This window comes from Myotis daubentonii, chromosome 12, assembly GCF_963259705.1.
Source record: "Myotis daubentonii chromosome 12, mMyoDau2.1, whole genome shotgun sequence".
Lineage (NCBI taxonomy): Eukaryota > Metazoa > Chordata > Mammalia > Chiroptera > Vespertilionidae > Myotis > Myotis daubentonii.
In genome coordinates this window covers 62,688,415-62,699,458 of record NC_081851.1, presented here as the reverse complement: position 1 = coordinate 62,699,458, position 11,044 = coordinate 62,688,415, and the positions used below count along the sequence as shown (strand labels likewise).

General features: G+C 43.3%; 1 pseudogene; it reads left to right on the top strand.

Moving 5' to 3' along the window:
* Positions 1-204: 204 nt before the first annotated feature.
* On the top strand, positions 205-10,006 carry LOC132213713 (phosphatidylinositol 3-kinase regulatory subunit beta-like; annotated as a pseudogene).
* The last annotated feature ends 1,038 nt before the right edge of the window (positions 10,007-11,044 follow it).

Here is an 11,044-nt window from a genome sequence, read left to right as displayed (position 1 = left end):
AACTAAAAAAACCGGAAGTGTGCGACCAGAGGATTGTGGGATTGTGGAGTAGCCTGGGCGCCCAGAGGATTGTGGGATTGTGGAGTAGCCTGGGCGCCCAGAGGATTGTGGGATTGTGGAGGACTCCTGGGCGCCCAGGGGCTTGTGGGATTGTGGAGGAGCCTGGGCGCCTACGGCTGCTAGACCGTGAGCCTGTGACTGCACATGTACATGGTCAGCCGTATTGTCCACAGCCTCGCAGTAGTTGGACGTGACTTCTGGCAGGAAATTATTTCCATTGAAGTTTGCTGTTCCCTTGCCTCGAGGAGGATCATAATTAAAGGTTTCCTTTGTTGCCTTGGTTTGAAGCAGAGGACAAAGAGCCGCGAGTAGGACCAGCTCTACAAGGAGCACACACGCACCGCCCAGGAACTGCAGATGAAGCGCACGCAGTCGAAGCCTTCACTGAAACCATCAAGATCGTCGAAGAGCCAGGCTCCAGAGAAGTGCAGCCAGGAGTACCTGGAGTGCTTGGCATGAGGGCAGTGACAAAGAGATGCAGAGGATCCTGCTGAACTCAGAACGGCGCAAGTCTCGCATCGCGGGGACCCACGAGAGCCGCACGAAGCTGGAAGAGGAGCTGCGGACACAGGCCTCGGACAGCCGGGAGATCGATCAGCGCATGAACAGCCTGAAGCCAGACCTCATGCAGCTGCGCAAGATCCGAGACCAGGACCTGGTATGGCTCACCCAGAAAGGCGCCCGGCAGAAGAAAATCAACCAGTGGTTGGGAATCACAAATGAGACTGAAGACCAGTATGCACTGGTGGAGGATGAGGGTGACCTCCCCACCATGAGGAACGAACCTGGTGTGTGGGCAAGATCCACCGCTCGCAGGCTGAGGAAATGCTGAACGGCAAGCAGGATGGTACCTTCCTCATCCGTGACAGCAGCCAGCGGGGCTGCTATGCCCGCTCTGTGGTGGTGGACGGCGATACCCAGCACTGTGTCATCTACCGCATGGCCACTGGCTTGGGTTCTGCGGAGTCCTACAACCTGTACGGGTCTCTGAAGGAGCTGGTGCTGCATGACCAGCACACCTCCCTCGTACAACACAACGAGGCACTTACCGTCACACTGGCACATCCCGTGCGAGCCCCGGGCACCGCTGACTCATACAGAGCAGGACTCCATCTGTCTGTCTGTCTGTCTGTCTCTCTTCTTTGTGAATCTTTCTCTGTCTCAATCTCTCTCTTGCTTTTTCTGAGTCTCTCTCTTCCTGTCACTCGTTCTATCCCCATCTCTGTCTTCTCTGTCTCTCTTAGTCTCTGTACCTCTAAGCCTGAGGAGCATACCTCCTCCACCCCATGCCCCCTTTCCCCATGGGCACTGCCCTCCCCTGGCTCTTGCTGCCTCCACCAGTTCCTACAGTTCCCCCAAGCTCCCCCTGCCTGTACCTACCATGTTTACAAAGGCCCCTGGGGTGCTCAGCCCCAGCCTGGTGCCCTGATTTTTAAGCCATAGACTTGGGGTCAGGGCAGGAAGAAGGCAGGAAGGAACTTTGCTGGGCCACATCCAAGAACCTCAGCTGTGACATTTGGGGCCCAGCCTAAACCAGCAGTCGGACATCCCCTGAAAGGTCCTGGATTGCGAGAGGGTGCAGGCCGGGCTGAGGGACCCCGCTCCTCTGCACAAATTTCATGCACCGGGCCTCTAGTTATTTTATAAACCACTGGGAAAGAAAGTAAACAACTGTTGATTAAACTGTGACATGAAATCAACTGTGGGATGCACCTCACCTTCAGAGTTGTTAAAATATTGTGAAAGGGTCTTGAAATTGATAAGATATGGTGTCTTTATAAAATAAGAATCCGATGAAGTCACTTGTCTCTAAAAACTCCAAGTATTTCCCTATAGAATGAAGTCTAAACTATCTGCTCTAGGTTTTGGGCCTTGGCCATCCAATCCACCTTACCAGCCTTGTCTCCTATCCAGTTACCTCAAACTTTAATTTTTTCCATTGCAAAAGCATATGTGCTTTCTTTCACCAGCATATAGGGTAGAGCAAAAGTAGGTTTTACAGTTGTGAGCACATGAAACAGAGTTTTTTCTTGAATTAATATGTTAATTATTGTATTCCATACAAACAACTGTAAACCTAGTTTTTCCCCACCCTGTATATTAAACACCTACTATGTGCCAAGCCCTATGGTACGCACTTCACTGTTTCCTTTACTTGCAATCTCTTCTCCTCCCTCTCTTAACCCTAAACCTCGTATCTATTTTTCCTTCAAGATTCAACCAATTATCTTTTCCTTCATGAAAAAGTTTTGTGAAACTTTCTTCAATTTCCTCATGTAAATTTATATTATACTATGTTAAAACTGTTTATTTACCAGTTGCCCATGCTAGACAGAAGACCTTCAAGCACAAGGAAAGTGACATTTATTTTTATCATTAGAGTAGTGATTAGGAATGTAGGATCCAGTTGCCTGGCTTCAAAGGCCCTATCCTGCCTGTTAGGACATCTCCTGCCGTAAGTGGAGGGACAGAGGTGAAAAGTAACATTTTAGGGGAAATATGGACTGTGAGGGAGTATAATGGGTTTGATCCTAACACAGGCCAGAAGTACTACTATGTTCTCTAGAACCATAGACTGGATCTCATCTCACAAGCTTTAAAAGTAGCAAACATTTAGTGAATATTTGAACTTACTACCGGTTTTTTAAAAAATCTCAGCATTAAAAATGTTAAAAGACTTATTATCTATTATATGCTCAGAATCCTATAGGTGCTAATTCCCTAAGTGACTGATGAAAAAAATAAAACACAAAATAATTTATTCAAAGTCATACAACAGGGATGAACACAGTCAAAATTTGATCCTGTCAATGTGATTCCCAAGATCATGTTCTTTCCATTAGAGCACTTTTTGGCACAATGCCTCGCCATCATGGAGGACATTCCTAATTTAGACAATAATCTGACAAGCAAAAAATAGACTAGTCAGTCCTCTTGTTCCAGCTCCTGTGATTGGCATTGCTGGTTAGCTCTTCTCCCTGGCAAATCTAAATAGAAAATATGACGTGGTCTTCGGCAATAATCAGCTAATGATAGAGACACTCTTGGAATCTCTTTCTTATATCCTTTTCCTGCATGGTTTCATGCCTTATGAGCTTACTCTTACAGTTTTATTGCTAATCTCAGACCAGTAGTCATTTACACAGTCACAGCCTACTAGCAGCTAGCATTTGGTCATGGAACCTGATTTGTTGCATAAACTTTGGTTTGAGCTTGGAAAAGCTGGCAAAAAAACTACCACTGTAGCCAATAAAGTGACCAAGATACTAAAGCTCTCAAAGAAAAATAATAATAAAGGAGATGGATATGATGACCTTAGAATCCAATATCAAAATATTAAAATATTCTTTAAGTTCAAATGACAAATATAAGGAGCTACGGATTTAAAGTTCATAATAAATCCATGGATGTTGATGCAATGAGGATGATATTAGTGACGAAGGCCTCAAAGGGGAGCACACATGGGAAGTTTTACAGAAGAGGCTTGGGGAGGAAGTAATATATTCTGAAGGACTTGGGGGAAAAGGAGAAAAATGAGGATTTGATGGGCCTCATTCTCTTTTGAGTGCATATAACCTCGGTAACCCACTGTAAAGTCATGGGCAGAGATGGTCTGAGAGTATGGAGCCTCAGAAATAAAACTCACTGGTAGTACAATGTAGACGGCCACCCTCTCATCTGAGTAAGTGGAAAGTTCCTATACTACATATTTTAATTGCTTTTAATCAATACAAGCAAAATGCTAAGGTCTTCTTGGAGCATTATAATATTGAAAATATTTTAAATGCCAGGAATAGTCAACAAACAAATGCAACTCAGTTATAAGTTTATGTCAAAATTGCATTTTGTCTGAGAACACATAATAATAGTTAGGGCCTGAATAAACAGTAAATGTTATTTCTGTTCAAGCTAAAGTAGTCTGTTAGGACAGGCTACCTGTTGTAACAAACAAGCCCGAAATCTCAGTGACTTAACCCAGTAAAGACTGATTTCTCACTCAAATCTCACTGAGATTCAGTGAGGTGTGTGTGTGTGTCAATATGTCGTACATGGAAGGTCTGCTTCATGTAGTCATCCGGGGACCTAGGATCTATCCATTTAGTGGTTCCAAACTCTATCCATGTAGTGCTTCCCACCAGCGCAGAGAATAAAAAATATGCAGGATTGTGGAGAGGTTTCAGAGGCCGGCCTAGACAAGGTCCCATCCTTTCCACCCACATTCCATGGCACCATCCACCTGCAAGGAAGATGGCTGTGCATCTAGTCATGTGTCCACAATGAAAAGAAGGAATATAGATATTGGTAACGTAGGTAGTGAGTTCTCGTTTCAATGAAAAGACAGCTGTATGAAATATAGAGTAGGAATATAAAAATCGCAGCATTCTAATGAACGTGATCATATCACAATTTACATTCAAACGAGTGACGTCTCCTTGTCACAAGTCACTGGAAACCCTGTGTGCTTGTTCCATGGAAACAACCGATGCCTACCATTTTTATAAAACTCTTTCTTTGATATTTTTCTGGAGCATGGGTTGATTCTTTTAAATATTCCTAACAGAGCTCCATCCTTTGAAGATCAGTTTGAAAGAGATGATAAAAAGTAAGTTAGAGCCCTGACTGGGTGGCTCAGTTGGTTGGAGCATCATCCCGTACACAGAAAGGTTGTGGGTTTGATTGCTGTCAGGACACATACCTAGACTGTGGGTTCAACCCCCAGTCGGGGTGTGAACAGGAGGCAACTGATCGATGTTTCCCTCTTTCTCCCTTCTTCTGCCTCTAAAAAAAAAAATCAATAAAAGCATATGTTCGGATGAGGATTTTTTTTTTTTTTTTAAGTATGTTCGAGCCAAATCTGGTGAATGAAGAATATCATCTACTCGAGTCAGAATATGTTGGGTCAGGTATGACAAGTAAACAATGAGGCTATTTTCTCATGGGACCACAAGGCAATTCCAGAATAAACATTATAAGAATGTTTTGAGTAATACCATCATCTTTTAAACAAATGTAATTCTATTTCTTAACATACTAGTAGATGCCACGTAAATTTGGCAAAAAGTGTCTGCAATTTGGATCTATGACTCTTGGGATGATTAAAACCATGTAGTAGAAGAGGCAGCTGGGTGGACAGAGAACATAGAGAGCTGGGGAGCGATGTAGTAAGTGGAAATTCCTCCTCCTTGTTGTAATGCAGGGCCGGGTCCTCTTCCACTAGCGCTTTCCAGCTATCCAGAAGAATGCCTGCAAGCACAGAATATCAGCCAAAGTAGCCTCACCTTTTGAGGAGACGCAATCATTTACTTCCTTTATTAGTTCAGTTTTATAAAAGCACTCCTTCCTAGGGGGAAATTTTTAACTGAGGACATTCACTTTCCCTTAAATCACACTGCATACCGTTTGCCGGGTTCCACGATTTGGTCATTTTTCAGGTTAAGACTATTTGATGATTCATAGCCAAAACCTCCAAACGTTGAACATTTTTTTAAGGGGGGAAGAAAGCTTTACAATGTCAGGTGCTTTTTAAACAACAGGTGTCTTTATAACTGGAAGGGCCTCCTCACTGGGGAGATGAGCACTTTCATTGGGTGTTGGAGGGAATGTGTGCAGATTAAACCTTTTGGAGGGCAACCTGGCAACGTGTGTGAAAGATGGGCAGATTTTTGACACACAATTAACAATTTCACTTTAGAAATTTACCAAAGAAAATCACTGGACAATTGTTTAAAACTTTGGCTACATGGGAATACACTGCAGCTCTGTTTAAAACCGTGAAAATGTAAAACAAATAAACAAAGGTCCTAAAGGTATATTATGGCATTATTAAATATAATATGGTAGATCCACTCAATGGAATAATATTCAGTGGTGAGAAGGAGACAGCTATTGACCCTAAACATCAATAAGCCATGTATAGCTATAAGTGAAAAAGGAGTTATAAAGTAGGATGCATATCCTATTTTATATTTTATTGGGGAAATAAGTCTTCAAGAATGTATAACAAATGTTATTAGTGGTTAATATCTCAATGGTGAGATTTGGGGTAATCTTTCTTCCTTTAAAAATAAAATTGTTTGTATTTTTCTTATTTTCTCCCCAATGCACTTGTAATTGTAAAGGAGATTACATTTATATATATATATATATATATATATATATATATATATATATATATATATATATATATATATATTAGAGGCCCGATGCATGAAAATTCGTGGAAGAGTAGGCCTTCCTTCCTTCCCCGGTTCCTGGCACCGGCTTCCCTCTGGCACCTGGGACTCGGGCTGCTTCCCTCCAGCTGCTGGCAGGCACCAGAGACCCAGGCAGATTTGCTCCGGCACTTCGTCCGGAAAGACATCTGGTCTAATTAGCATATTACCCTTTTATTATTATAGATTATAGATATTAGAAACAGTATTGCATAACATGCATTCTGGAGCCATACTGTCTGCGTTTGAATCCCAGTTTTTCCTTTTAAATTGTGTGTCATTGGGCATATTATTTAACCTTTTTGTGTCTTGGGTTCTCCACCTGTAAAATGCAGGTAATTATGAACCTATCTCATCAGGGTCTAGTGAGGATCAGATGTGGCAATACACCCAGGGAATTAGTATAACAATGGAGATTAGGAAAACAATGGAGATATTTCCATTCTGAGGAGAGCACTAGTCACTATTTTAACTTTTCATATGCAAATTAGCAGAGAAGGCAAGATATTGTCATACAGCTGTTAATTTTGACTGAGGTCCACAGAAAGCAATAAACCAGAATAGAAAAGCAACTCACCATTACCAACTTACTACCAAAGGCACTTAAATACACAGGTTCTTAAGGCAGAAGAGGATGGGTTTTCAAACCTGATAGCTGTCCCCAGAGCTCTGAGACCTTGCAAGCCTCACAACCTTCTGTGCCTGGGCCTCAGATTTCTCAACCATGAAATGGAGACAATGGAAGGCATTGGAGATGACCGAAGGCCTAGGCCAGTGATGGCGAACCTATGACACGCGTGTCAGAGGTGACACGCGAACTCATTTTTTTGGTTGATTTTTCTTTATTAAATGGCATTTAAATATATAAAATAAATATCAAAAATATACATCTTTGTTTTACTATGGTTGCAAAGATCAAAAAATTTCTATATGTGACACGGCACCAGAGTTAAGTTAGGTCTTTTCAAAATGCCGACCCACCGAGCTCAAAAGGTTCACCATCGCTGGCCTAGGCCATGGGCTACTCGTGGATTAATTACTAGTAAATTAACGCATGTGAAGTGCTTATCTGCAAGCACTCTATAAAGCTGAGCGACTACTATTACTATCATTATTTTTAACTATTACCCTTTCAACTAAGTCTTAGCCTGGAATAAGTTCCCAAAAGAAATCACAAAGGCTACGATTCCAAGACGAGACAAACTGGAAAGTGGGACCAACAGGGAGATGGTCGAAAGGAAAAAAGAAATCAAATATGTGGTCAGCAGATGTTGTGTCGTAACAGGTGCTGAGATATCACTTAGCAGGGATCCCAGCTCAGGTGTAAACCTTGAGGAGCCACGCAATGAAAAGGACTCTCAAAATAACAACAGAGAAGGGGACCAGCCATTTGAGTCACACAGTGCCTTGTGTGGGTGGTATTCTGTCTCCATTTGACCAAGGAGGAAAAAGGTTCAGAAGGGATAAATGACTTGTTCAGACTTGTGAGGGAAGCGGGGGGAGGAATCCTAGGCCACCTGGAAAGAGAACCTGTGTTCTGCGACCTGCCTCTTCCAGTAGCTCCAGAGCAGCTGCCATGCGCGGACCGGGGAGGTAAGGCAGGAATTCCCTTAGGAAAAAGTGGTACTAACTGGTGATAACACAGCCCAGGTACAGACCCAGAGCTCAAGATCAGATGGCTGAGTTCCCAAATTAAGTGTCCCCCTACATCACTGAAATGGCCCAAGCCAAGACGAAGTGAGCACCCATGTAGAGGTGACTCCAGCTGAAGGGAATCAGAGATGGGATGGTGGGGGTGGGGGATGGGGGGGGAGGGGAGGGCGGGATGGGGGGGGGGGGGGACGGATGTAGGGAGCCAGACCTATTACCCTGCTTTTTTCACAGATCTTTCTACTATGAATGCAATAACATTAAAAATCGAGACTTTTTCCTCTTGTGCAACTGAATTCTAAGTGCATGTGTGCGTATCAGACTCAAAAGTCAACGTCTACATTTTCCTTTTCGTTTCAGGAAAAGAAAACATAAACGGCCTGCACATCCCACAGTGTGACTAGAGAGGCTGGACGAGACGCCGTATCAGGGAGGAGGGCTCTAACGCTAGAATTCCGTTCACGCCCCCTCATGCCCACTGTCTGCCGGGCCCCCCACTGGGCACTTTGATTTTCAGACACTTTCCACAATGTAGCAAACCCCTCCCATCTAAACCCCTCAACGGCCGATAGAGGGCAGACTTCCATCAGAAGTATATTCTAGCTCCCTTTCCTTTCCCACCTGTGGGATTCTTTTGTTTTCTGGCTTTTGTTTTGTTGTGTTGTTACTGTTTGTGGGGGTGTTTTTTTTTCTTTCAGTTTTTTAGACTCCCTCTTGCCCCAACCATCCTTTCAAGTGCTTATTTTAGAGGCATTTACTAAAACCACGAGACAAGGGCCACAGACAAGAATGTTTAAATACCTTTTGGTCTGTAATTCTTCCCTCTCTCCCTTTTTCAACTCATTCACACATGCATGTATTCTTATAAATTAGGCCCCCTCCGATGTCAATCTAATGGGGTTCTGAGCTATTTACAGAACGATTTGTAATATAATATAAATGCTACAAGCAGAGGTCCTTACAAAATGCTATAGAATAGATCAGGGGGAAAGCACAAGACTCTTCCCAAAGGAGGGGGCATTAAACCATGTTTCACGTATGACTCTAACTCATATGTGTACATACCTTTCAGGGTCTATGCAATCCCTCTCAGTCCACTTTCTCCTTTGACCCCCAAATGGCACCATGTTGGGACCCCCCCCCCCCCCCGCCCCCAATGTCTCTTCTGTATCCTCAGTCTAGTCCAGCCGTGGGCAAACTACAGCCCGCTTGAAATGAATAAAACTAAAAAAAAAAAAAAAGACCATACCCTTTTATGTAATGAAGTTTACTTTGAATTTATATTAGTTCACACAAACACTCCACCCATGCTTTTGTTCCGGCCCTCCAGTCCAGTTTAAGAACCCATTGTGGCCCTCGAGTCAAAAAGTTTGCCCACCCCTGGTCTAGTCTCTAAAGATGAGGGCCTCCTTCTGTGTTTGAGCATCAGTTCCATTGCCTGGGCTTCTGGAAGAAACAGCTATTTAGTAACTGATCTCCTAGTTCGCACTCTGGTTCCCAGAAGTTGCCAGGCCCTTGCAGGTTTATTGGCCTCTAGTTATTAGGCTTCCAGTCATGACCCTGTTTTCTCCTTTGCTTCTCTGACCTATTCTCTGGCAAAGGACTACCTGTAACTTGATTTTTTTTTGAGCTGATGCATCCATCTTAAGTTTTAAGACTCTCTCCAGTTCTAAGTCTGGCTTGAATTCCCATAAGAAATCAACCTGTATCTACCTTCCAAGTTGTTCTACCTCTGGAATCCTAAGGACGGATGGGGACCTCCATATAGTCCCTTGCCTGTGTTCAATCTCTAGCTTTCTCTAACCCTTAATATATTGCCAAACAAACACGAATAAAAAACAAGACTCTGACAAAGATTACTACTCTCTTTTTTTTGTCAAAGGAAAGTGATTTTCTTTCTGTGCATTTTCCCCCATCACCTGACCTTGGCTTTTCCTGTTGAGTCCCACAATGTTATCTGCTGTGTTTTAAAAATGCCTTTATGCTTCCATTTGAACAGAAATACAGATAACCTCCTCTGCGAGAGTGGAGAGGGCCTTTTAACACAGCGTAATGATGACAGTTTGTTGGCAAACCCCACGTGAAGCGCGGCTGCATAGTTGGGGTACAAGAAACAGCCCTGTTTCACAGTGTAGTGTGGCTAACTTTTCTTGAATTTTGCTACTAGAAAATCTGGCATATTTTAAATGATTTGTATCACTTAGTAGTTACAATCATGGAACCTTAGGGTATGAAGTCCTTCCTGGGTCATCTAAGCTGACCTACGCAATTGCAGGAATTGTCTCCGCAGCACCCTTGGAAAGGAGTCATCCCAACAGCTCTAGAAGGGTTTACCTTCTGGAGAATGGGATGCTCACTTCCCCTCCTACTGTTTCTCCTCTATTACCTTCTGGCAATCACTGATCGTTAATGAGCCTCTTGCCCTCCTCAGGACAAAGACATATAATTGTAGGAAGGTTTAGTTTTCTGATGCCAGCGACTGGGGAATATTCCACCGGTAACTTTGGCTTTTCCGTTCAGGATTAGAGTGGTTAAAGCAAAATATTTATAATAACTGTAAATTTGTTCCGCAAACAGAGGGTTTCAAAGGCAGCTCTGTTTCCTTTCTCCTGACACCGCCATGCTATTAACTTGGGTTCATTAGTCATGATTTTCAGGGCCCACTTGGCTGCCACCTTCCTGCAGTCAGACTGTTTTGGGTAAGAAAGTCCATTGGCCATTCCCACCTCACACCTGCTGCAGGACCTGATTGTTTTTTCCACACCGATCCAGGTCGGTTTTTGTGAATTCACTAATTTTATTGACTTTGGTGCGCATCCTGTGAATGAATGGTGGGCCACTACAGAGCTGATCATTGTTGAGAACCTTTTCTGACAGCCACAGAGGAGCTGGACACAATCTCCACAGGACACATTCTGCATCATTTCTGTTGTTTTAAAACTGGTTTATCATAAAAAAATCTTAAGCATACGACTTCCTTTTTAAATTTATTTATTGATATGGGGGGGGGAGGAGAGAGAGAGAGGCTTGTTGTTGCAGTTATTTATGCATTCATTGGCTGATTCTTGTATGTGCCTTGACCAGGATGGAACCCGCAACCTGGCGTATCAGGACGATGCTCT